Source organism: Petaurus breviceps, unplaced genomic scaffold (genome assembly GCF_028583685.1).
Source record: "Petaurus breviceps papuanus isolate PSGF00001 unplaced genomic scaffold, PetGlider_PUasm1.0 38, whole genome shotgun sequence".
Lineage (NCBI taxonomy): Eukaryota > Metazoa > Chordata > Mammalia > Diprotodontia > Petauridae > Petaurus > Petaurus breviceps.
The window spans coordinates 52,832,698-52,860,179 of NW_027186304.1; the positions used below are offsets into that span (position 1 = coordinate 52,832,698).

Consider the following 27,482-nt stretch of genomic DNA (forward strand, 5'->3'; position numbering starts at 1 on the left):
AGCAATTGTTGTAGGTTAGGATTGTTGAACATTTGGCATCTCATATAATGATGCCAGTTTTATAGTATTGCCCTGTACTGCATTTAAAATATCTTGGCTCACTTGAAACAGAGCTCTCACCCCATGAATTTTAATATATCTTACTCTGATGCTTTAAAATCGTACAGTAACTTCATTACTGTAGTATTTCCTCCACAAACACAGATGATAAACTCTCCACACCAGAAAGCCATCTTCTGGTGTACAGTCTTCTGATGGTGAGCCTCTCTGAACTTACCTGGGAGGTACTCAGAGACCAGACACAAGACAGTCTGTTGCTGGTCCCAAACTGGAAACCTTTCCAGGGTTAAGTATGACATGGCAGTTCTTGTGCTTGGGTAGCATAGAGAGCCTTTGAAACAAGGGTCAGCTCTGTGCCACAGCTAGGAATTAGCCTAGCACTTTGCTAGAACTTTGCATATTACCAACACAGAAACTAGTCATCATATTTTCTAGGATCTGTCTGGTGTTGTAGAATTCATTTCTAATGTTTTTCAGTTTGGAACATAGATATGAATTTATGATAATATACTGTACAGGCTGTAATGGAAATGTAATTTGAATTTGAAGATCCCTTTGTATTGGCAAAGGTAACAGGTACTTAGCACTTAGAAATTAATCAGGCCTCTGTTAAAGAAATAAAAGGTATGAATCACTGTTGCTAATGTAACAGGAAGGGGTTGGCTGAAACAGGAAGTTAATGCTGTGTGTATATAAGGAAAGACCCTGGCTGGGAAAGATAGATCTTCTTGGAGCCGACTTCATGGAGGCAGAAGCTGCTGCTGCTGGGGAGGCCGAAGAGGAAAGCCCTGCCCTCCCTCCCCCCCCCCCCCCCTCCCCCCCCCCCCCCCCCCCCACCTCCCCCCCCCCCCCCCTCCCCGCCTCCCCACCTCCCCACCTCCCCACCTCTCCACCCCCAAGCTGGAGAGAATGATTTTGATTTGGAGAACCTGGATGAAGTGATTTTGATTCTGGAAACCAGATGAAATTTCTTCTGAGTCTGAAGGCCATCTGGAGCTGCTAAGGATTTCCGAGGGTGAATCAGAGCTGAGGGCCAGCCAGAGCTACTGAGGCTGTTGAGGATTTCTTGAGGGTCAGCCAGAGCTGCTGAAGACTGAGGAAGCATGACTGTGATGTTGGTACTTTGTATGAACCTGTTGGTGGCTTTGTTAAGCCTTGACTTCCCAGGAACAGAGAATGTGAAGGATTTGAGGTGGACTGGATGCTGTGAGCTTCAGCATGGAACAGAGACTGCACGGAGAGCTGGACAATGACCTGGGAGCTGTCTGCCTTTGAACCCAGGTGACAGTTTGGTGAATCCAGGTAGGATCTGGGACCATGGAAAGGTATCCAGGGAATCTGAGAAACCACCACAAGTCAAGCTGAAAGAAGACTTTACTTAAATACTGTGTACTGACTGAGAAATTGTAATTTACTAGTGACCTAGGGGTGGAGGGTTTGTGTATTTTCTGATGATTTGAATAGTGAATGATGAAGGATGATTGAATGAGTTGATTGAATGATTGATTGACTAAATGATCGTACTTAGTGATTGATGACTGAATAAGTGACTGATTTGTAACTTAGTGTTTCCCATGAGTGGATAACTTTGACTATTGTACTGTGTAACCCTTGAGGAGGCAAACTTCCTTAAGGATGATTGAATGATTGAGATGATTGAATGCTTGAGTTACTAAATGATTGTTCTTTGTTCAAAACTTTGTGACCACTGTGGTGAAAACATTTTCTGTGATAAGTTGTTGTGAATGCTATATTTTTATTTTCTGTGATAAGGTGTAACATTGTGAATGCTGTACCTTGATTTACTGTGAATACTTTGCTCTGATTTGTTATGGAATAGAGTGTTCACTATACTGTGTAATCAGAACCTTAAAAGCTGTTCACAATAGCATTCTTCCAGAAAGCTGCTCATGCTTGACTTTACACAGGCATCTTCTATTCCTTCCAGTCATATGTTTATACATAATGCTCACCTCTTCCCTCATCCACAGCTCACACACACACACATACACACACACACACACACACACACACACACTTTGCCCAGTCAAAAATTGGAAAGAGGAATTAAGAAACAAAGTACATTGTATCATCATGAGGTTGTATCACATAGTGGCTGCTACCAATGTAGTCTGAAATTCCTAATTGCGATGCATCTGTGGTTGCATCACTATCTCCATCCATCTTTAACACAGGCATAAATGAGCTCATCTGTGATCTACACAAGTGACTGGAACAATCTTCTAGGTGTTCCTAGCGGGAAATGCTGCAGCTGGCAGCTCACTTAGAGGAATAAAAGGCAAACCTGCAGTCCCGGTTGGCTCCCATCTCCAATCGGCTGTTTGGTTGGACAGAAAATAGCTGGGAAAGACAACAAAGTACATTGTGATGTATAATTCAACATGCCAGTTCAAGATATTGATGCAGAACAGGTAGGTGGAAAGATGAGATGAAGATTTTGACTAAGAGAAAATTGGAAGAATTTCTGGAATTTATAAAGTGTTATCTGTGATGTAATTTTTTTAAAAAGCAGTAGACTAAGACTTTTCATTCACACTAAAAGAATATAGCTGGAGTGAATTTATTCCTTCATTGTACATTTATTGAGCATCTATGGTATATATGGCCTCTGGCAGACACAGTTGGTGATAAAGGAAATTTTAATCTAGTTGAGAAGATGAAACATGTGAAGTCAGAAAATGTAAACAATTACACAATAATAATGTGATACAGATGTTATTCATCATTAGTGCAGGACAGAAATGTGGGGGATAATTATTGTGAGGCTAGGACAGTCTAGGAACACTTGTTGAAGATTAGTGTGGAGCCAGTTCTTGAAGGAAATAAAAACAAAATGAAAAAAGTGTTGACAACAAACAGTTAAAAAAAAAAAAACAGCAAAAAAGCAGATAAAATCTTCCTTGGTTTCTCAATTCCCCTTTGCCAACTTTTGACTGGGGGTGGGGCTCAAGTGGTATGTGATGGAGAAAAGTTGATGAGGACCCTGATGATATTACTGTTACTGTTGAAAGGACCACCATCCTCCCGGTCATCCAGACTTACTAATCTCATTCTCATCCTTTACCTTCTCTCTTGCCACTGATCTCATATATCCAGTCTGTTGCCAGCACTTGACATTTCCACCCTCACTGCGTTTCTCAAATACGTCCCTTACAGTGAAGTGTGAAATACCCCCACCACCTTTTGCATAAAGTATTAGAAGAGCCTTCTAATTTATCTTCTGGCCTCAAGTCTCTCCTCAATTCCAATTCTTTTTCCATTCAACTGGTAAAGTTATTTTCTTAAAGTACAAGTCTACCCATGTCACCTCTCTGTTCAAACAATTCCAGCACCTCCATATTATCTTCAGGATAAAATATAAAATGATCTTGAGGGCATTTAAAGCTCTGCACAGCCCTTCCTATTTTTTCATTCTACATTTTACCTTCTACCATGTACTACATGGTCCAACAATTCTGACCCTCTTGCTATTCCTTATATAGCAACACTCTATCTCCCAGCTCCTGACTTCCACTGGTTATTTCTCGTTCCTGAAATGTTCTCCCTAGTGAGGTCAAACTTAAATAGAAAAGGGGCCACTAAACCATACATAAGGATCCCAGTGATTCATATTTTGACTTAGACAACCACATGTTTCTATATTTCTTTTTTTATTAATGCATCAACACACTAAAATCAGATAGTAACTACATTTTCATCTGGCTCAGACTTCCCTTAAGGGTGTTGTGGGTAGCATAAAGCCTGGGGTCCCTATGTTTGACATTATTTCTCTTCCTCCCATTTCTTCCTACTCACTTCTCTGGCTTTGAGACTCAGCTCAAATCCTACCTTCTGCAGGAGCCCTCTTCCCCTTCCCCCAATGTCTTATCTCCAAGATTACCTCTCATTTACACTTATATAAGTCTTGTATGTATGTAGCTGTCCCCATTCAAATGTGAATTCTCTGAGTTCAGAGACCATGTTTTTGTTTTTATTTGTGTCCCTAGTACTTAGCACAGTCCTTGGCATATAGTAGGTACTTCAGTACTTGCTGGATGACTGGCACCTAGTAGGCATTTAATAAATGCTTATTGACTAACTAAAACGTACCACATATGAGATGGACAGTAAAGAATCTGGCACGATTGGAAAGAGCAGAAAAATGAGGGAAAAAAAGGTATAAAGAGAGGGTTGAAGAATATAGACATGATGAGTAAAGGTATATTTTTCTAGGTTACTTATTAGGAAGGCATCATGGTAAGTGATTTTTTTTTTTTGAGAAAACTATCAGGCAGTGGTATATGGGCTGATATGGAGAAAGTAGAGATAGGGGAGCCTACTAAGAGGATATTGAAGTGATTCAGGCATGAAATGATGAAGAACAGGATGAAAAAGAAGGCTGAGAAGAGATAAAGGGATTGATCTAACAGATATAGTGGACGAATCAACACAATTTGATGAATGGCTGTGTAAGGGGGAGAAAGTAAAAAGAAGACAGACTGGGAGGTTTGAAATAAAACTGACAGTCAATGAAAAGTTGGGAAGGTTTGCAGGTTTAAGGCAAAATACAATTTGACAGACATATATTTATTGTGTACAGTGCCATAAAAGTATTGCCACAGAACTGCATCACGGCATGGAAGGGACCGTGGGTTCTCCAAGGCTTTGCCAGTCAAGCAGAAGCCATGGCAGCTTCTGCCATGCTGGAAAAGATCTAAGTGTGGTTCCCCTTACTTAGTCTTATATAATATTACGAATTTTTTTCTTCAGGAAAAGTATTGTCAGTTATTGAATGTGGCAAATACTAAACAATATCACTTTTGAATAGCTCCACTTATAAGAAGGGGTTTCTTCCTTATATCAAGTCTAAATTTGCCTCTTGGCATTTTCGACATATTGCCTCAGGTTCTGCCCTCTAAAACTATACAGAATAAACCTCATGCCCTCTTCCATTTGACAGACTTTTAGATAATTGAAGATGGATTTTGTATTCCTCCTTTATCCCCAGCCAGTCTTGTCATGCTGCAGGCTAATAATCCCCAAGTCCTTCATCTGGCACACATATGAAATTATCTCAAGGCTCTCATCATCCTTCTTGGACTTTTTCAGCCTCTCAACAACTCTTTGAGGTACATTTTCTGGGTACTATGGTTTCTTTTGTACAGATGGAGAAATAGAAGTGGAGGAAAGTTAAATGACTTGGTGAAAGTCACACAGCTGGCAAATTTGGGAAATGGCTCCCTTTTTCAAGTTTTAATTTATATATGCCTTTGAAATGTTAGGCACAGACTTGCTCTTATTCAGAGGGCAAATGTTAGATTAAATAGTCTCTATTCCAGAAATATGATTGGGTTCCTTTTGGGGGTCCCTTTTTATAGATTAAAAATTTAATAGCTAGTTATCAGCCAGTGCAGGTTTATCTATACACATGGTTTGCCATAGCATGACTATGAGCTCAAAGGATACTTTCAACTACATCTAGCCAAAGGCCTTTTACAGGAACCCAAAGCCTTTTATCAGCTATTTGGGGCTTTTAAAGAATACCCCCCAACCTCCAGTGCCTAATCACTTCCAAGAAAACTTAGACTTCCCCATTAATTCTTTGAAGCCACTAAAGTGATCAGGGGTTAAAGCAGAAGCAAAAGACAATGACTGAGTGAATTGTACCTGTCTTCCCAGGGGCCTGCACCTGACTTACTCTGGGAGAGTGACTTATTCAGCTCTGCATCCATTTCCCCCCCTCTCCTCTCCTCCCACCCTTGCTAACATTTTTTTTTTTTTTTTGCTTTTTTGGAGGGGCAATTGGGGTTAAGTGACTTGCCCAAGGTCACATGGCCAATAAGTGTTAAGTGTCTGAGACCAGGTTTGAACTCAGGTCCTCCTGACTCCAGGGCCAGTACTCTATTCATTGTGCCACCTAGCTGCCCCCCAGCTCCCCCTCTTAGATCTTGGGAAAAATAACTGGTACTTCCCACATTTTGCCATGCTTCCTCCACCTCCAAAATCCAGGACACTCATTTCAGTGGCTACAAATTTATATAACATTAGACATATTTGTGTGAACTGAAATGTTTATGGACCACAAGAGAGAGTTTTATAAGCTTAAAGGCTCACCCACAGGGTAGTTAATGCTGCTTGGCTAAAAATGTTTATACAGCTTTTTTTTTTCCAGAACAGTAGTTCTCAGAACTATAACATTATTAACAGGAATATGAGTGTATGTATGTGTATGGGTGCAAGAGGAATGGGAGTAATGAATAAGGCTTGGGCAGTGCCTTTTTCCTTATTCCAGTTATAAGCAACAACTTGGGTGGTTATAATTCAGAAATTTTCTTTGTGTTCTGTCTCTCTAACTGACTTCATTTTCTAAACAATTCTATAGCATGTTATCCTTTAATGTTATAGTAGATTTATTGTGACATAATAAAATGTCCTACATTTTGATTAATAACTGTAATTCATTGTAATACTTTCTTTTGGAAGGTTCATAAAGTACTAGAAAGAAGTAGGCATCTCATTTTCCAGACCTTTTAGTGCAGCCTTCTGCTGTGATTTTCTTCAGTGTAGCAGCTGTTTCAAGCAGGTCATTCCTCCAATAAACTAATTTTTCATACTTATTTCAAGAGATGGTAGAATTGTGCTCCATAGATTCTGTCATGACAAATGGCATGACATTTAGTTACCTCTCTTTTTCATTCATAGTCTTCTATTAGAGCCTCATAGTCATGAAACACTAGAAATTAAACCCAACTGATTACAAAGGACAACATGGACTGGCAAATTTAAATGTGGAAGCTCTTAAGACTGAACAATTATATTAGAAGAACTTGCTTAGTAACACAGGAAAGGATGTGCCTAGAGTACAGTGTAATTATAGTGACTCCTACCTGGGTTGCCCCTGAGCCACAAACCCTGTCCCTTTTCCACTATAGCTGTCAATGCCTATGTCTTGCTGTGGGATCCTGAGTCAGAAATTTCAAAGGACTTTGTTCCCTTTCAACATGACAACTGGGAAGTGAGGGGTATCCCCTTTTAAAAAAAATGTTTGGCAACCACTGATCTATTACCATGGCTTTGTCAGGAAACTGGGATTCCTTTTTACCAGTTCCTTATTTTAGAACAGATTTCCCTTCACTGAAGGCATCACATACAGAACTTGATGATTAGTAGGAAATAGAGTTCCAAAGGCAGAGTATAAGAGAGGTCCCTGTTTCATCTTTTCTTTTTTCTACCCTCTTGCTATAAAACTCCATTCACTGTCTGGGGGGGGGGGAAGTACATTGGTGCACAGAATTTCATTGTTTATTGCTAGAGATTGTGCAACCCATAGCTATGGGATGCACACTCACCCTGCCAATTCCTTTTCCATGTGGCCTATTTAATTTTGGCTGGTAGGTTGGTTAACCCCAGATTCTTGGCTGTGTTTTTATTGGATGGCATTCCTCATGCTCCCTTTGATGTCATTTCTGCAAGTGTTTTAATTTTGTCTTTATTCCCCTGGTGAATTGCTGTTCTCTAGGTTGTCTTTTATTTCCCCACACTCATTATCTTCTTGATAGAAAGGCTTTGTGGAAGAAAAGGCAGAAATAGGAAGGGATTAATCCATTTTATGTTAAACTATAGATCAGCTACTCTGTTACATTTTCCTGACACATAAAAGTGAGGTGAAAAGTTAAGACCTGGCTTCTCCTAATTCCACATGTTAAAATTAAAAATTTTATGGAGGAATAAATTGCTCCTTTTACAATTACTTGATCTTTTCTTTTTAAATGTTTGTGTTGGCAAAAATAAATTTACAGAGACCTCCATTGATGCAGGTTAGAACAACAACCAGAGTAAAAGAGATTTCAAGTTTTTTTAGCATACTTTTCCCTCCATGACTTCTTATCCACCTTGTTCAGTAGCTGAGATTGTCTGCCTTTCTCTCTGGTTTCTCAATTCTGAACCCATAAAGAATAGCTAACATTTATACAGGGTGTCCCAAAAATCATGGTGCCATCTTAAGACTTTGGAGACATCTTGTATAGAACCTTAAGCTGTTCAAAACATTTTCTATGTAATGGTCTCATTTGATCCTCACAACAACCCTGGGAGAAGGTGTCATTGTTGTCCCCATTTTACATCTGGGGAAACTGACACTGAGAGTTCAAGTGACTTCCCCAGGATTACACAGCCAGTAAGTGTCTCAGGCAGATTTCTAACTTCAGGTCTTTCTGACTCTGGGTCCAATACTCTTATCTATTACGCTGCCTCACCAATGTCAGGGCCAATCTGTGAAACAGATAAAAGTTTATCTTCACAATATCCTCACCTTCTCACCTCTCTGCCTTCGCTCTCAGTCACCTCTTTGTAATCCGTTTTTCCTCCCCATGTAACATATTTATTCTACCTTCTGCCTACTCAATCATGCATTTTGATATCCTACCCCAATCTGTCCTGCATTATCTCTCCTCTCTAAACTAAGCGTCCTTTCCTCAAGTGCACTGATAATGGGTAACAATGTGTAGGAAATAATCTATACTTAATTCATGCTAAGTTGTGAATGACTAAAAGTTCTATTTAACATCTTTCCAGGTGTGTTTATTTTTTTTAAAAAAAAAAAGAGGGCACAAAGAACTAGTTTACACCAAAGAATGCTTCTCTAATAGTAAATTTCTGGGAATCTGACAGATTGGGGCAGAGTCGTTTGGTTTGATTTTGGTCTTGGTCTTACTTTGGAAGGGTTTGGTCATCCCCAGATCCCATCACACCTATTCCATCTACTTACACATAAGATTGCCCATGCCATTACCACCCATAGACATTTATTTTCCCACATCTTTCCTCCCTTCTTTGAATTTCTAGCTGAGTAACTCATTGTCTTGAACCTTCTCTGCCTTCTAATCTAATTAGATTTGAGTAGGATAGGGAGTGCTTTTTAAAGGAGTTATGGAAGAGCAGGAGAAATAAGAGAAGGGAAGAAAAGGGCAGAAGGAAGAAAGAAAAAGGAAAAGATGGGAAGGGAAAATGCAACAGGGAAGGAAGAGAAGCAGAAAATAAAGGGGTAAAAAGGACTAGAGATCCCTAGCCCCTTGGAATGTGGTTGTCTAATAGCCTGCAAAATACCCACTGAAAAGGAAGTGTCCCAATCTCTTGACCACACACACACACACACACACACACACACACACACACACACACACACACACACACGTGCGCGAACGCGCGCGCGCAAGCGAGCAGACATTAATGACTGCAGGTGGTTCTCAGCCCTCTCATAGATTTACAATGCAGCACCAGTCCTGATCTCTTACCTCAAATAAAATGTACATCTGAATCTTCCCAGCAAATTACTCCAGAAAAGAAAGCCCTAGAGAAGCTGTCAGGTTTTTGGTATCAGGAGGTATTAAATATAGTGAATAAAAGAGAGATCAAGATTGAAAAAACACGTTACTTAGATTAATTTTCCCTACAGTTTGACAGACCCACAAATGTAGTTTGATAGCCATCAAAATTCACGAACATTTATCTAGCATGATCCAGGTACTGTAAGCTAGTTAGTACAAGTAGTAGTAATGCCATTTTACAGTTCTGATCAGCCCTTCTCACTCATAAATATATGCCACCCTATGTGAAACACCAATATTTCTTATATGTTAGAAAGACAGAATGGTTATATGATAAGAAATTTTTTAAAATCACAGAATTTCAGAGTGATAACTGATCTTAGGGATCATCTAGTCAGTCCCACCCATTTCCCATTTTAGAGGCTTTGAAAAGATAAGGTAATTTAACCTAGAGTCTCAAAAGCAATAATCCTAAATTGCTCTCACTATTTTTTTAAAGAGTAGGAATTTGCAAAGTAAATGATATGAGATTTCTTGAAGCTATTATATAAAATTTTGTCTTTTTTGTATAGAAATCATGTCAAGTATCCTAATCAATACCAAATACTCTCTATATTGTTAAAACCTGTTTATAGTTAATACAGAGTTTAAGTATTTGCTTAAAATTCTGGTTTTAATTTTTTCAGTAAGGAAAGATAAACAGAGTCAAAGGAGTGGGTAACCTGTGACCTCGAGGACATAGGGTCTTCTAGGTCCTCAAGTGCAGCCCTTTGACTGAATCCCAATTTCACAGAACAAATTCCCCCAATAAAAGAATTTGTTTTGTAAAACTTGGACTTAGTCAAAAGGTCACACACCAAGGACCTAGAAGGCCAAATGTGTCCTCAAGGCCGCAGGTTCCCTACTCCTGGAATATTTCCAAAACTGTTGAGAAGGGGAAGGGATAATGGAAGTTTTTATAAAGAAATTAGACCAGACCATTTAGGGGATTAGTGAACAAAAGTAGGCAAACAGTAATGTGTGCTTGGGTGTGGGGGTGGGAGAGAAATACAAACCTACTCTTACTGGGAAGCCTTTAGTAGAATAGAACGCAGGTGCAAGAATTATGAGCCAGTAGAAAATAAGCAACTATCTATTGACCCTACAATTACCCCAGGGGCTTATTACCAAATTTGTATGTGTTTTGAACCCCATTAGAAGTTCACTGATGCTGGTGATTATCTGGACAGTGGTCCATTGTTCTGGAGAGCAGAACAGAACTGATTATTGACAGTATTGTCAATATTGACAGTATTGTTCATTTTTAGAATAGCAAAATGCAGTAGAGCCAAAGGGATTCACAAGTATTGAATGAAATGGGGTTGTCTGATGTGCTTCTCTGTGTTTCCTTGTATGGAAATTATTGTCAGTGAATTCTTTGGATCTGTGTCCCAGAGAATGAAGAGATTAAAGGAACATGCACTTGTCTGATTATTGGTAATTAGTAATAATCTATATGTTAAAGCATACTGTATAGTCTCATTCTCTCTCTTCTGTCTCTCTCTCTCTCGTCTCTCTGTCTCTGTCTCTCTGTCTCTCTGTCTCTGTCTCTCTGTCTCTGTCTGTCTCTGTCTCTGTCTCTCTGTCTCTGTCTCTGTCTCTCTGTCTCTCTGTCTCTCTCTCTCTCTCTCTCTCTCTCTCTCTCTGTCTCTCTCAGCAAATTGGAATTGGATTAGGTGACTTGCCCAGGGTCACACAGCCATTAAGTGTCTGATGCCAGATTTGAAATCAGATCCTCCTGACTCTAGGACCAGTGGTCTATCCACTGTGCCACCTAGCTGCCCCTGTGTATTTTCTGTGACTAAATATCAATCAACCATAAGATGTGATCCTTTTGATATCTCCCTTTTAGAGACTCTTTTGTCCTTTAGCACTAAGGAGGAAGGAACTTTGGTGTAGTCTCCTCTATGACACTGCATTATCTTCCTGTAGGTCTGATCCCTTATTATCAGTATTATTCCCTGCAGAAGTCTCCAACATGCCTAAGGTGCTTTCCTGGTCTCTCTACACTCTCTCCCTTGGTGATCTCATCAGCTATAATGGATTAAACTGTCACCTCTGTGCAGATGAATTTGGTGTATATGCATTCATATACACACAAATACACATCCAGCTCTAACTTTTTTCCTAAACTCATAGAATAAAAAGCTGAAATATATCTTTACAGCAATTATTATAAGAATTCCCTCTTTAGGGGCAGCTAGGTGGCTCAGTGAACAGAGCACCAGCTGTGGAGTCGGGATGACCTGAGTTCAAATCCCGCCGTATGACCTTGAGCAAGTCACTTAACCCAATTGCCCTCCAAAAAGGAAAAAAAAAATTTCCTTTTTAGTCTTGCTGTTTGAAGCCTTCCCTTTCAAATCCATCTATTTTGCAATTGTGAAATTAAAATTCCTATAAATCAAAGGCTAAACATTGCTAATCTCCTGCTTGAAGCTTTTCAGTGACTTCCTACTACTTCTAGGATAAAATATGAACTCCTCAGCTAGGCATTAAGAACCCTCCAGTTGCTTTCTACCTGTGTTTCCAGACTTTGTTCATATTATTTCCCTTCCCATACTGCATTCTTGTTCTTCCAGTGATTCCTAAGCTCAGAATCTTATCTTCTTTCTCAATTCCCATTCACTTTCCCTATGGTTATTCAACTCACCTCTGCCTCTTAGAACCTTACTTTCAAAAATCTTGTTTAGAGGCAGAGTCAAGATGACAGAGTAGAAACAGGACTTCCATGGGGCTCCCACTTCCTCCTCCTCCAATTCATGTAAAAGGTGACTCTGAACAAACTCTGAAGCTGCAGAACCCCCAAAATGACACAGAGAAGCTAACCTCTCCCTGAGGACAGCCTGGCAGGCCAGCAGGAAGGGGACAGTGCAGCACTCTGGGAGCTGACCCCAGCCCTGTGTGAGCCAGAGGTTTTAGTCTCAGGGTGGCCACAACCAGCCCCGATGTGGAGGGACTTCAGATCACCAACAACTGCGGAAGTTTCCAGAATTATCAACCCATGGATGCTAAGGACAAAGTGAGAGGTCAGTACAGTATGAACTTTGGGACCTGGGAACTCGGGAGTGCCGTTGGCCTTTGCCCCCAGGGCAAGAAGCGACTGAGGCACAGCAGACGTGCAGCTGCCTCCACATGGCTGCCTCAGAGCTCCTGTCCTGCAGATTGTAGGAGGACCAAGCGGCCAGTCTGAAGGGTAATCGATCTTGCTTTAACCTGCTTGGATCTGGATTTCAGTCTAGGGTGGAAGTCCTGGGGTACATGACCAGTTTGCCAGAGCATGTGGGGAGGCTTCAGAGAAAGCACCCAACTAATGGCTCCAGCAGCTGAGAAAACCCCAGCATTTGGTACAAAGCTCCCCCCTCAGGTAACAGAGTTCTACTGTGGCAAATAAAAAGCTCAAAAGTAAAGTAATTGAGTGGCAACATGAGCAAACAAGGGAAGTAAGGCAAGCACAGCAATCCAACTTCAGACTCCTTTTTTGGGGGACAAAAAGGATTGGGACATGGAACAGGAGGAAGACAGTGAAGTCAGAACTCCTGCACCAAAAGCTTCCAAGAGTTGAATAAGCTGCCTACAGGCCAGGGAGGAGCTTAAGAAGGATTTTGAAAACCAAATAAGAGAAGTAGAGAAAAAATTGGGAAGATAAATAAATAAGAATGATGCAAAAAATTTATAAAATTGGAGGGCCAGGTAGCACAGCGAGTAAGAGCACTGGCTCCAGTGTCAGGATGACCTGGGGGATCGAATCTGGGCTCCGACACTTAGCACCCACCCAGAAACACCTGGCCATGTAACCTTGAGCAAGTTACTTAACCCCAATTGCTTAGGGGAGGCCAGGTGGCTCAGCGAGTAAGAGCATGAGGCTCCAGTGTCGGGATGACCTGGGGATCAAATCTGGGCTCAGATACTTAGCACCACACCCAGAAAAAACTGGCCGTGTAACCTTGAGCATGTTACTTAACCCTGATTGCTTTAAAAAAATTTTTTTAATTTATAAAATTAGAGTCAACAACCTGACTGAAGAAAATACCACCTTAAAAAATAGACTAACTCAAATGGCAAAAAAGACTCAAAAAGGCAATGAGGAGAAGAATGCCTTAAAAAGCCAAATTTGCCTCATGGAAAAAGAATCTCAAAAGCTCACTGAAGAGAATCATTCCTTCAGAATTAGATTGGAGCAAATGGAAGCTAGTGACTTTATGAGAAATCAACATACTATTAAACAGGTCCAAACAAATGACCAAATAGAAAGCAATGTGAAATATCACATTGAAAAAAAACACTGACCTGGAAAACAGATCCAGGAGAGATAATTTAAAAATTATTGGACTACCTGAAAGCCATGATCAAAAAAAGAACCTAGAAATCATCCTCCAAGAAATTCTCAAGGAAAATTGCTCTGATGTTTAGAACCAGAGGGCAAAATAGAGGTTGAAAGAATCCACCAATCACCTCCTGAAAAAGATCCCAAAAAGAAAACTCCTAGGAATATTATAGCCAGGTTCCAGAGTTTCCAGATCAAGGAGAAAATATTACAAGGAGCCAGGAAGAAACAATTTGAATACTGTGGAAACACAATCAGGATAACACAGGATCTGGCAGCTTCTACACTGAGGGATCAAAGGGCTTGAAATATGATATTCTGGAGGGCAAAGGAGCTGGGATAAGCCACTGATCAAAGTTGAACTGTTTACATTCCTAAATGGAAAAATGATAATTGTAACTGATGAAACTTTTCTCAGTATGAAAATAGTTGAAGGGAATAGAAATATATATATATAGTCTTTATCGGAGGGTATATAGGCGTATGAATATATATGTGAATGTGTGTATATATGTTTACAGGTATACATAGAGGGCACAGGACCAATTTAATAGGAAGGGATGATACTTAAAAGGTGAAATTGAGAGGTGAGTGAGGAATATAATGAGAGGAGATGGGGAGAGACAGAATGGGGTAAACTATCTCATATAGAAGAGGCAAGGGAAAACTGTTACAATGGAGGGGAAGAACAGGAAGGCAAAAGGGAATGAGTCAAACTTATATTCAATGAATTTGGCTTAGGGAGGGAATGACATACACACTAAATAGGATATCTCACCCTACAGGAGAGTAGGGGCGAAGGGGATGAGAGGGGGGATGATGGAAGGGAGGGCACACTGGGGGGAAGGGAAGTTGGAAGCACCCAATTTTGAAAAGGGACAGGATCAAAAGTAGAGAATAGAAAAAGTAGGGGTGGGATGGGATGGAGGGAAATATAGTCAGTCTTTCACAATATATCCACTATGGAAATGTTTTGCATAGCTACACATGTACAACCTATATTGAGTTGCTTATCTTCCCAGTAAGGGTGGGTGACGAGGGAGGTTGGGAAAGAACCTGGAATTCAAAGGTTTAAAATCAAATGTTTAAAAAAATATATTATTATTATTTTACATGTAACCTGGAAATGAGATGTATAGGCACTGGGGCATAGAGATCTACCATGCCCTACTGGAAAGTCAGAGGGGGATGGGGGAAGACATAGGAGAGAGCAGATTGGGAGAGGGGATATTCAGTGGGATCACTGTTTTGGGGTGGAAGGAAGGGGAAAAATGGGGAGAAAATTTGTAACTCAAAATCTTGTGGAAATGAATGATGTAAAATAAAAAATAAAAAAATAAACTACAAAAAATAATCTTGTTTAGAAAACTTCTTGGGGAGGCTAGGTGGCGCAGTGAGTAAAGCGCAGCCCTGGAGTCGGGAGGACCCAAGTTCGGTTCTGGCCTGAGACACTTTACACCCACACAAAAATACTAGCTGTATAACCTTGGGCAAGTTACTTAATCCCAATTGCCCTCCAAAAAGAAAACTTCTTTTGCTCGTGGCTTGGATCATCTACTTCCACCTCCATGAAACCCTTCCTAGTCCCCAGCTGTTAACGTTCTTTGCATCTTCTAATTTTCCTAAAGCAGCTTTTATGATCTCTCCTTCACCCCCTTTATTATATCCTACCTTGTATTTTACATACCTGTGGGGATTGTTTTATTCTTTGTATTTTTATACTTAGCAGCTAGCATTGTAACTGGAATACAAGAATTGCTTTATAAATAGTCATTGAACGATGGATTTCCCAGTACTAAGTTAAGACCTGTAAGAGCAGGAACTCTGTGCATTTTGGTCTTTGTATTTTGGACACCAGCAACTTGCTTCCTCACCTCACCTAATAAAAAAAAATCTTCAGCATCAACCATAGGTCCTTACACATAGCAGATACCTAATTAATGTCTACTAACCTGAATTTAGTCAAACTCTAAACCAGGTATTTCCCATTGTCAAAAATGCCTGGTAATTTCTCTGCATTTGTCAGGAACATCTCCATTTCTGGAAAGCGAGCCTCTGTGTTTATGACAATAGCATACCCCTGTCAGTTCAGATGTTAGTTCAGGCTAAAACCTTTTATTATAAATATATTTAGCCTTATGTGCATTGTCAGGTTATTTTCATCTGGGAAATGAGACTTTTGACCCTAGAGGTCCCTTACTTTTTGCCTCAAATGAGGAAGACAGGCTCTTTAAAGTCATTATCAAACTTGATGGAACTTCTTTGAAGCATGTCTGTGTGTGTTGGGAGGGGAAGTAATGATACATATTGTAGTAAAGCAATATTTTTTTTCTCAAGACTGGTAGAAATAGGAGGATGAAGTTTTTTTTTTTTTTAACAGAAAAGTCGAAGATGAAAAATCACAGCTTAATGCTGTCACTTTACTTGAGAAACAACATTTTCCTACCTTGTCAGTGCTTCATCTAGATGATGTGAAAACAAGGAAGAGCAAAGCAGTTATCTCTAGCCCCAGGAAAGAGCACTGAACACATTGCTATTATATTGCCAAAGATTGGGGCTGGAATGTAAATCTGGAAAAGTCATATTAGAGGCCTGCCTCATTAACGCAAATGGAAGCAGACATTCATAGGCCACCAGTAAATCAATTAAAAGAGAAAAGAGATTTGAAATGGCCTTTGTTTCAGTTATTCAATATAGGGATTGCAGGAGTTAGTGATTCTGCAAGTGCAGGCTTCACCCAGCATCTCATCTCATGACTACTACAACCTTTTCCTAATACCTGAAGCAAAATGAAGAAAGAAAATTCAAACATGGAAAGAGAACTTGTCTCTTAAAGCATAGTCTGCTTTTGGACTTAAGTAACCAAATATTTCTCATAATATTTAAAAAGTTCTTTATGGGTCTAAATAATCTGGGAGGTTATATGATCTGGAGAGTGGAATTTATTTTCATTATTATCTCTAGTATATTCCTGAAAAAAAATGGAAAATTTCCATAAAGAAGAACTAAGCATAACAGTGTGACTTAGTTAAATGCATTTTCAACTGACTTTTGCCAGAATATTATAGATGAACTTGTACTGGTAAATGATAACCAGGTTAATAAAATATAAGAAAAACAGTATTGATTAGTCTAACTTACTTTTAAAATTTCTCACAATCTACATGTGATGGAAATGTATATTTTTGTTTTTAGTGATTTATTAACAGTATGTGTAAGATGTATAATTCAAGAGGTTATTATTTCAATTTGAAATCATTCTATTTAGGCCAAATCCAAAATTGATAATATGTTGTGAGCACCTTGAAGACACAGACTGTCATAAGATAAGAGGATTTAAAGCTTGCAGGGACCTTAGAGACCATCTTAATAATTATCATAATAGCTAACATTTATATAGTGCTTACTATGTTCCAGGCATTGTGCTAAATGCTTTGCAATGATTATATAATTTGATCTTTTTAAAAAAAATTGTGTTTTTTTGTTACATTTTAAGTTCCAAACTGTTTCCTTCCCTCCCTCTCCACCCCACAGTAGAGGACACTGTTCAGCACGGAGTAACCATACTATGCATGCTTCTATTTATAAGTTCTTGCTCTGGAAGTAGATAGCATCTTTCTTCATAGGTCCTTTGTAGTTGATTTGAGCATTTATAATACTCAAAATAACTTAGTCGTCAACAGTTTTTCTTCAGACAACATTGCTATTACTGTATACAATGTTTTCTTGGTTCTGCTCATTTCACTTCCTTATTTCATGCAAGTCTTTCCATGTTTTTCTAAAATCAACCTGTTCATTGTTTTTTACAGCACAGTAGTTTTACATCACAATCATATCACAACTTATGTAGTTATTCTTCAATTGATGAGCATCTCCTCAATTTCTAGTTCTTTGCTACCACAAAGAGAGCTGCTATAAATATTTTATAACATATAAGGTCTTCTCCTTTTTCCCTGATCACTTTGGGAAACAGACCTAAAGGTGGTATTTCTGGGTCAAAGGGTATACACAGTTTTATAACTCTTTGGGCATAATTCCAGATTGTTCTCCAGAGTGTTTGGATCAGTGCACAGTTCAACCAATAGTATATTAATGTCCCATTTTTTTCACATACCCTTCAACATTTGCCATTTTCTCCTTCTATCATTCTAGCCAATCTGATAGGTATGAGATGATACCTCAAAGTCATTTTAATTTGTATTTCACTAATCCATAATGATTTAGAGCATTCTCCATATGTCTTTATATAGTTTTGATCTATTCATCCAAAAATCCTTTGACTATTTATCAATTGGGGAATAACTCACATTCTTATAAATACAGCAGAGTTCACCATATAGTTGAGATATAAGACCTTTATTCGAGAAATTGTCTATAAAAAATTTTTCCCAATTTTCTGCTTTATTTCAAATTCTGGCTACATTGATTTTATTTGTACAAAACCTTATATTGTTTCTCCTCAATCTCTCCAGGTTAGTTGTTTTTCAAATGTGGTATTTCACATTCTCTTCTATTTTTTTCGTTTTTAAAATTGTTTTACTATTTCTTGGTGTCTTGTGAAGTTATTAGTTTCCTGTTGCCCAATTCTAATTTTCAAGGAGTTATTTTCCTTCATAAGTTTTTGGATCTCTTTTTCTAATTGGTTGACTTTCTTTTAATAATTTTTCTTAATTTTCTTGAATTATTCTTTTTTTTCCCTAGTTTTTCCTCAACTTCTCTTATTTGTTTTTTTTTTTTTAAGCAATCAGGGTTAAGTAACTTGCTCAAGATTACACGGCCAGTTATTTCTGGGTGTGGTGCTGAGTGTCTGAGCCCGAATTTGATCTCCTGGTCATCCCAACACTGGAGCCAGTGCTCTTACTCGCTGAGCCACCTGGCCTCCCCTAAGCAACTGGGGTTAAGTAACTTGCTCAAAGTTACACAGCCAGGTGTTTCTGGGTGGGTGCTAAGTGTCTGAGCCGGGGATTCGATCTCCAGGTCATCCTGACACTGGAGCTGGTGCTCTTACTCTCTGTGCTACCTGGCTGCCCCTCTTATTTGGTTTTCAAAGTCCTTTAAAACTCTTTCAAGAATTCTTTTGGGGCTTATGACCGTTTTACATTTTTCTTTGAAATAGAAAGATCAGTTTTGTCTTCACTGTCTTCTTCTGACTTTGAACCCAGATCTCTATCACTATAGTAGCTCTCTATGGTCAGGTTCTTTCCCTTTTGCTTCTTTTGTTTTGTTTTTCTAGTGGCTCATTTCTTAACTCTTAAATTTATGTTAGAATTGGGCTTGATTTCTGAGGTCTGGGGGATAATGTCTCAAACTCCAGGTTTTTCATGCTGTTGTTTCCTGAGCTTTATCTGAGGGCCCAACTTTAGGTACTCCATTCCACCCCGGAGCCACAGCGAGGTGCCTAGCAATGCTGTCACCACAAATGGTCTTATTCCTTGTGGTCTCTCCTGGCTGTAAGCTTCTCCTGCCCTGGAACTAAAACCAAAGACTCAGATCTCCTGTGAGTGCCCACACCCCATAGGGCCCCACTCCTCTGCAGAGTGAACTTATCTTGTCTGGTCAGCAAACCTGGACCCCGTATCCAGTACCAGAAAGGGGCCCTTCAATTTTCTTCTGATCAGCCATCTGAACCCCACACAGTGTCCCCTATACAGTCAGTGGGACTAAAGTTTCTGAAGCTGCCACTGATACAACTACCCCCAGGGCTTGCTGTTTATTGATTCAGTGATATCAGGAGGTGTCTGTACTTCAGTCAGGCCAGACCACCCACCCTGGATTGCCTAAAATCCTCCCAAGCTGTTCTAAGAGAACAACTGCTTTTCCCCAACTTTTAGTCATTTCTACAAGTCATAGTTCATCTCGATGCATTATTTTAAATTGTTTGTTGGGGAACATGGGAGAGCCAGGTAATTTCCTGTCTTACTCCACCATCTTTCCAGAATCTGATTCTCATGTGATCTTTACAACAACCCTGGGAGGTAAAACATGACATGACATGACATAACATAACATATTTATCTCCATTGTACAGGTGAGGAAACTAAGGCAGAGGTTAAAGGAGTTGAACAATGCAGCTAAATCCCCCAAACACTGGATTCTTCGTTTGTAAAACAATCCTTGCCCCATTGAGTTGTGGTGACAAAAAATGATGATTAAAATAATATTTGGGTTACCATGGGTAAAGAATCCATCCTCTTCAGTCCAGCTTACTGCTATGGGTCCTCATTAACTAAAGGACTCCTTAGGTCCCAGAGGCCACTGTTGAGAAGGCAGTCCCCTCCCCTTGCCTGAGCTCTCATTACTTGGGAAACTTTTCTCTCCCTGATCTCATCCTAGCCCTGGGGGTCGTGTTTTGACCTGAGAAACCCTCTCTTGCAATAATCATAATCATATTAGTTACTTGCATTTATAGAACACTTTAAGGTTTGCAAAGTGTGTTATTTCATTTGATGCTCACTGAAACAACCCTATGAGGCCAGTGTTGTTATTCCTGTTTTACAGAGAAGGAAGATGAGTCAGAAAACATTTAAGTGATTTATCCAGAATCACACATCTGGGAAGTATCCGAGGCAAGTACTGTACTCAAATCTTCCAACCTCACGATCAAAACACAATTATTCAAAATGCTACCTCTCTGCCTACAATTTAGTTTCCTCCCTTCCCTTAGTGTAGGCCTTGTATGCTGAGGATAGAAGTCAAGGAAGTCTTTTGGGAGAAGTGAGATCCAGAAGTCTTTGTGTGCTTAGGTTGTCCCTTAAAGCACTTTGGTGGGTATTTGGCCACAGTGGATGTCACCTCCCTTTCAAATTCATCTTTCTCCCCTGCCTAGGAAGGGAGACAGGGCAGAAATTAATATTCCCATTTCACAGATGACTCAACATAGGTCCGATTGAATTTAACAGATGTATGTATAAGGCATTGTTCTAAGAACTGGTGATGCAAAGACAAAAAGACAACCCTCAAGCAGTGTATACCCCTCGGTGATAATATGTACTTTGTTAAAAAGGTAGATGGCACTAATATCTAAGGGAACAGGAAAGGTTTCATGGAGAACATGACCTCTGAGCTGAACTTCATGGAAGAAACAAAGGTTCAGACAAACATAGATGGGAAGGGAGTTTATTAAAAACATAAAGGGAAGCCAGTGCAAGGCACAGTTTAGGTGCCTAAAATGTTGAGTTTGGAGAAAAGCAAGCACATCTAGGTCCCAGTCAGTATGAGTAATGAATTCCCCAGAAGTGTCTGCCTTAGACCATTTTGACTGTAACATAAGAAGTGTATTAACTGAGTAATACCAGATAAATCTGGAAAGGTAGCTCATACTGTGGAGGGCTTTAAATGTGGAACCAGAATTTGTATTTTATTCTAGAGGCAATAGAGGGCCATTAAAGTATTTGCTTTTAGCCAATCTTGACATAATCAAATCTGTGCTTTAGAAATATTAATTTAACAGTTGTGTGAAGGATGGACTATAGAGAAGAAAGACTAAAAGCTGGGAGACTCGTTGGAGGTTGTCACAATTGTCCATATACGAAGGGATGAGAGTCTAAACTAGGACAATGGCCAGATGAGTGAAGAGAGGGGATGAATGGGAGAGATGTTATGGAAGTTATGTTGATAAGGTTTGGCGACAGATTGGATGGAGACAGTAATGGAGGAGGAAGGGTGGCAAAGGGCGAGGACGCCTTGGGGGTATGAACCTGGGTGACTTGCTAGCCCCAAGGCTTGGGTGTCCTGGGTGATTGAGTGTGATGATATCTGGGAAGGAGGCACTGTGGGACTGTCGAAAGGGTGCTGAATTTGAAGTTTGAGGATATGAATCTGAGCTCAGGTTCTGCCTACCTGTGTGACCTTGGACAAAAATCAATTAATCTCTCAAGGTCTCAGTTTCCTCATCTATGAAAGACGGGCAGTTTTTGGACTAGATTGCCTCAGAGGTCCCAGCTCCAAATCTATGGTCCTGTGTGTTTCTATCAAATGTATCAATTACTGGTTTATTCATTACAGAGACAAATGGCATTAATTCTTTTTGCTCTCTTGTATTTTTTTTGTAATGTCGCAGTAGGATTACAGATGGCAGGGGACTTACATTTCTATAGGATCTGTAGTAACTGACCAGATTAGGCCCTGTGGTAAGCAACCTGCTTGATGACATGCATTGGCATCATGACAGATGGGTTATTTTCTACTTCATCTCCTCCATATGACTTTGGACAGCTCTTGTCATAAGCAAAGCTTCTTGACAATTCTAGTTATTTCAGCAGGAAAATTTCTCCCTGTACATGGGCTCCTCCTTCCTGTGGGTTTCTCACTTGTGTCTTTTTTTTTAAGGCAAAGATAATTTGACCAAACATCCTCCTCTTCAGGTACCACTGATCAGAAATAAATTGGAAATTAAGGGAGCTGGCAGTTATGCTTGCTAGTTATTTAATTTCTAACTTCGCTTGTTTAAAAAAAAATCTCCACATTTAAAATCTGGTACCTTGGCATGTTGTTTCTTCCATTGCATTCTTAATAAATATGATAGATGGAAAATATATGAATATCCCAGTTTAATTATAAAAATGATTCTTCTGGGAAAACATGGAGAGAGGTGAAATGAAAATTGCATTCTTTGATTTTTTATATAATACTTATCTTTTTCATTTTCTATTTCATTCTGCTGAGTTTTTCCTTCTTTTTTTTTCAGAAGGTACCCATTTTTCTAAGATGGGAGGACTAACATTTATTGTATAGCTAAAGATAGTTTCTTCCTTGAGTCAATTAATAGAGATATGGTGAGTTTGCAAAATAAAGGTTGAATTCATTGCAATTCCTGTGTTGTACAACTTCTATTATTTGGCATTGTGTCTTTTAGAAAAAAATTCTCTGTTACTCAAATATGGCCTAGATGACTGGGCTTTCATTTCAAACAACATTGAGACTAGTGAAATATGTATTTTTTGTATATTTCATTTTTGTAAAGCCTATTTCTTCACAGGGCTCTTAACCTAGGTTAAGAGCCATGAACTTGATTTTTTTAAATTATTTTAATAATTGTATTGAAATACAATTTGGTTTCCTTTGTGATCCTATGTATTTTATTTTATACATTTAAAAAATATTCTTCAGAGAGGGGTTCCATCAGCTTCCCCAGACTGACAAAGAAATACAACAAACACACACACACACACACACAAAAATTTGAGAACTCCTATTATTAAAGAAAAATTGTACCTTATTCTATGTTTCCATCCCTTCCTTTTTCTTGTTCCTGCTATCCACTAAAAAAAGTTGACTAAAGGCTACTTAACCTCTCAACCAGAGTCTTTCCAGGACTTTTTCTAGACACATGGACTCCTAATCTTGGGTATATGAACTTTTAAAAATATATATTTTGATAACTGTATCACAATCTAATTAGTTTCCTTTATAATTATAATTTTGTACATTTAAAAACATTATTCTAAGAAAGGATCCATTGTCTTCATCAGAATGCCCAAAGATGTCAATGGCACAAAAAAGTGAAGAACTTCTGTAAATAAACACAGAAGCTAAGATGGCAAATCGTACTGCTTCAAGTTCTCTTTAAAATCAGTCTACTATATGCTAATTGGGGGCTGAGTTCAAATGCAGCCTCAGTCACCCCACTGGCTGTGTGATCGTGGGAAATTCCGTTCATCTTTGTTTGCTCTAGTTTCCGATGATAATTGCACCTACCTCCCAAGGTTTCTGTGAGGATAAAATGAGGTAATATTTGTAAAACACTTTGCAAAGCTTAAAATACTATATAAATGTTAGCTATTGTATTATTTTTAGGCTGTTATCATAGACTGTCTCTCCTAATAAATATCTCAAATGTGCTTATCTCCTTGGAAAACAAAGGATGTAGTTAACAGACATTCAAGAGTAAAATTAAGATGAGCACCTCTAAGAAAATTTTGATTAAATGAGAATATGCAAATTTATCCAAATTACTTTTCTGGACAAGGAATAAATTTTCTAGTGTAAAATCCTAAAAATTAACACATTCATAAAAAGAAAATGGGAATGGATACATACATATGCATATACATATTTTCTACATCTTGTTAGATTACACTAATGCTAGGCCCCACTGGCCTAACAATGGGGAGAATGTTATCCTTCTGACTGAAGCCTGCAGCCCCCCAGCTGGTGTGCATGGATTGCCATACTCTGCCATGGAAAAGAAGAGAAAAAATTTCTTCCTCCAATTTCCATGGATTGTACTAAATGTATTTAGCCTTGGTGACTTTGCATAGATCAAGGCTATATTCTAAAGGTCACCATCCACAGATTCATTTTCCTGCTTTTCTCTTCCCCATTAAATGCCATCACTAATTTACAGCTGAGCTCTTCCCATGGGAAAGCTTATTTTCTCTGGCTTTCTGTGAAGATTGGCTATTCTTTGGTTTGATGACCTTAAGCTCCTTCTAGACACAGGGACTCCTAGCCTTGAGTCTATACACTTTGTCTTTTAAAATATATTTTGATAAATATATTGCAATACAATTAGTTTCCATTGCAATTGTAATTTATGTCTGTGAACTTGAGATTGTTCTTTTTGAAAAACTATATTTTGATAACTATTACAATATGAGTTTCTTTTCTAATTGTAATTTTATGAATTTAAAAACTCTTGTAGCAAAGATTTAAAATTTGGGGAAAAAGCAGTTAAATATTAAGAACCAAATTTTCAAAACATATGCAACATTCTAGTCTCATAATATCCCACCTAACCAAAGAAAGGAGATAAATTTTCTTATCTCTAATACTAAGTTCGGTCATCGTAATCATATAATGCTAAGATTTGATTTTGTGTTCTTTCCTAGAGTGTTATTACAGTGTGTGTGTGTGTGTGTGTGTGTGTGTGTGTGTGTGTGTGTGTGTAGTTTCCCTTGTGGAGGCAGTTTGTTAAGGGTCTTACAAAAAAACTGGGAAAATACAAAATGTCACTTGTTCTATTGTTTCCACATTAGCTATCTTGCAAATAGAAGGGCAAGTATCTTTCTTGCCTGCTTAACTGCTTTGAATATTTATTCACTTGACAAATATTCATTAAGCAAATATGCCTTGAAAAGCACTTGAAAAGTTTCTTATCTCCTTTCCACCCCTAACATGTGCACTCAAATGGCTTCAGTTATATTATTCTTAAAAGGAATATATATATATATACATATATATATATACCCATATATGTATATATTCATAGAGTTTTAGACTTAGAAGTGACTGTAGTTATCTTTTAGTTATCATTGTGAAGCAACTCTCTTAATGTCACATGGAAAATAAAATGGAAGATGAGATTTGAACACATCTTCTAAATCCATGGTCACCAAAGTGGGAGCTGTCACAGCCTGATCTCTGGGATTATGTAATAAACCGCTTTGTTTGTTTGGGAAGTTTGGGAGTTTGGGAAGATGTCACATCTTGCCCTCTTCACGATACCCACACATGAAGCTTATCTTTAAAAAAAAAAAACTGTATTAACTATTGTCTTCCAACACAATCCCACTGTACCCCTCTCAGATTTTGATCCAGATTCTCATGGAAGTTATAACTTTACTCTGTGCAGGTAACATTGGGAAAATTATTGGCCTACCTCTCCAGCATCCTTGCCCCTGCCCTCCAGGACAACTTAGCAGTGAGTAAGAGCCCTTCCTTCCCCTGCTTTATTTTGTATAGGAAATAAGGAATTTCATAGGATGAAAAGATATTGATGAGTTGAAAGACTACATTGCATGTTCTTTCCCTCCCAAATCTACCTGTACTCCAAATGTCCCTATTACTATTGAGGGCACCATCATCCTTCCAGATCCCAAGGGTCATAACCTCAGTATTATCTTTTACTCTTTACTCTCCTTTATTCCACATATCCAGTTAATTGCTAAATCTTATCACTTTTATCTCCCGGTCTCTTAAACTTTCTCCTTCTCTCTACGCCCAAAGCTTTCGCCTTTTTCAGACCCCATCACTTCTCCCGGTTCTATTTCAACAGACTCCTAAATGGTCTCTCTGTCTTGCGTTTCTCTCTGTTCCAATCCATCCATGCAACTGCTGGCATGATTTTCCTAAATGAAAATCTGCCCATGTCACTCCCTTATTCCATAAATTCTGATGACTCTCTACTGATTCTGATGTCAAATATTATTTGTGTTTATTTCACCATTTAAATTTTTTTAATTTTTGTATATGTTTTGTCATGTAAATAATTAATAGTGCAGTAGTACATTATAAAATTTATAAATAAGGAAATATATGCAATTAGGATTGTGAGCTCAAAAATATTTTTAGTAATGGGGTACACGATCAAAAATATTTAGAGACTACTCATCTACACTGTGAACATTAGAGGAGAAATCTCAGTAACTTTTGCATATTTATTGGAAAAAGGAGTTTTGGGTTAATTAGGCAGAGAGAAGATTCATTTCAAGATCATCATCATGGATACTATTCATTTTGTAGACACGTGTTAAGTCTTACAAAATACTTTATGTACATTACCTTAAGTGAAATACTAGTGCTTTCTTAAGTCTTCTCTGAGAAGAATAATTTTGGTTCTGGACTGTAGAATCCTGTCAAATATAAGTTTCAGTAAGAGGCCGCATGGCTAGGTTCCTTTTCTAAAACTATGTAACGACTCCCCAAGTTCCAGACATGAGCAGCCAGTTGTCCTCACACCATCCTCTTCAAGACTCTTTGTACCTCTTCTCACTCCCCAGCTCCATCAGTCAGTACACAAACATTTATTAAATGGGTATGCCCCAAAATGGGGTCATGAAGAGCTGGGCATGAATTAACAACAACAACTTGCCAGGCATTGTGCTAAGCACAGGAGAAAGAGAAAAATACATTTCCTTCCTTCAAGGAGCTCACAGTCTAATGGGTGAGGCAGCAGGCAAGCAACCATGTACAAAAAAGATATACACAGAGCACAAACGCAGGAAGAGGGATTTACAGGAAAGGCTTCTTGCAAAGGTGAGACTTTGGCTGGGACTGGAAGGAAGCCAGGGAGGCCAGGAGTTAGAGAGCTCCAGACGACAACCTCAGCCCTGGTGACTGGTGAAGGGAAATACTTAACCCAATATTTCTTTTCTTCTTTTTTAAGGGAATTGCATATACCACAAGCTATCCTAACCTTGCCCCTTTCCTCCATGTTTGCTGCTGTTGGGTATGGCAACTATTTTACTACACCTGATTTAATTTTATGTAGTGAACCCGGAACCTTCCGATCATAGATTCATAATTAAGAAGGACCATAGAGTTCATATAGTTCAATCCCATTACTTTACAGATGAAGAAAATGAGTCCCAGAAAAGTGAAGTGCCTTGACTAAGATTACTCATGTAGTTGGGTCCTCTCTTTCCAAATATAGCATACTCCACTGTGTCATAGTTGGAGACTTCTTCAACAAGGGGCCTTTTCCTATTTCCCCTTAATGTTGCCAGCTTTCTTTTGTTGATTATCTTCAATATATCCTGTGTAGCCCTTGCTTGTATGTAGTCATCTGTAGCTTGTCTCTTCCTCCCCCCACTGCAGCCCCTCCCCCCCGCTGCCCCCAGTCAGACTGTGAGCTCTGGAGAAGGCTTTTCTCTTCCTTCCTTCCTTTCCTCCTTCCTTCCTTCCTTCTTCCCCTCCTTCCTTCCTTCCTTTCTTTCTCTTTTCTTTCTTTCTTTTTTCTTCCTTCCTTCCTCTCTCTCTCTCTCTCTCTCTCTCTCTCTCTCTCTCTCTCTCTC

At 39.0% G+C, this 27,482-nt stretch overlaps 1 protein-coding gene across 10 annotated transcripts in view; it reads left to right on the plus strand.

Moving 5' to 3' along the window:
* Positions 1–27,482, plus strand: part of DTNA (dystrobrevin alpha) — a 492,078-nt gene that overhangs the window by 299,746 nt on the left and 164,850 nt on the right. For 4 of the 10 annotated variants that reach the window (XM_069099883.1, XM_069099884.1, XM_069099885.1 and 1 more), the window contains one exon: positions 25,322–25,390. The exons of 5 other annotated variants lie outside the window; for them this stretch is intronic. The gene's annotated coding sequence lies outside the window, so the exon portion shown is untranslated. Of the gene's footprint in view, positions 1–25,321; positions 25,395–27,482 lie in introns of all 10 variants that reach the window. One more of the 10 variants, XM_069099886.1, reaches the window with a different exon arrangement.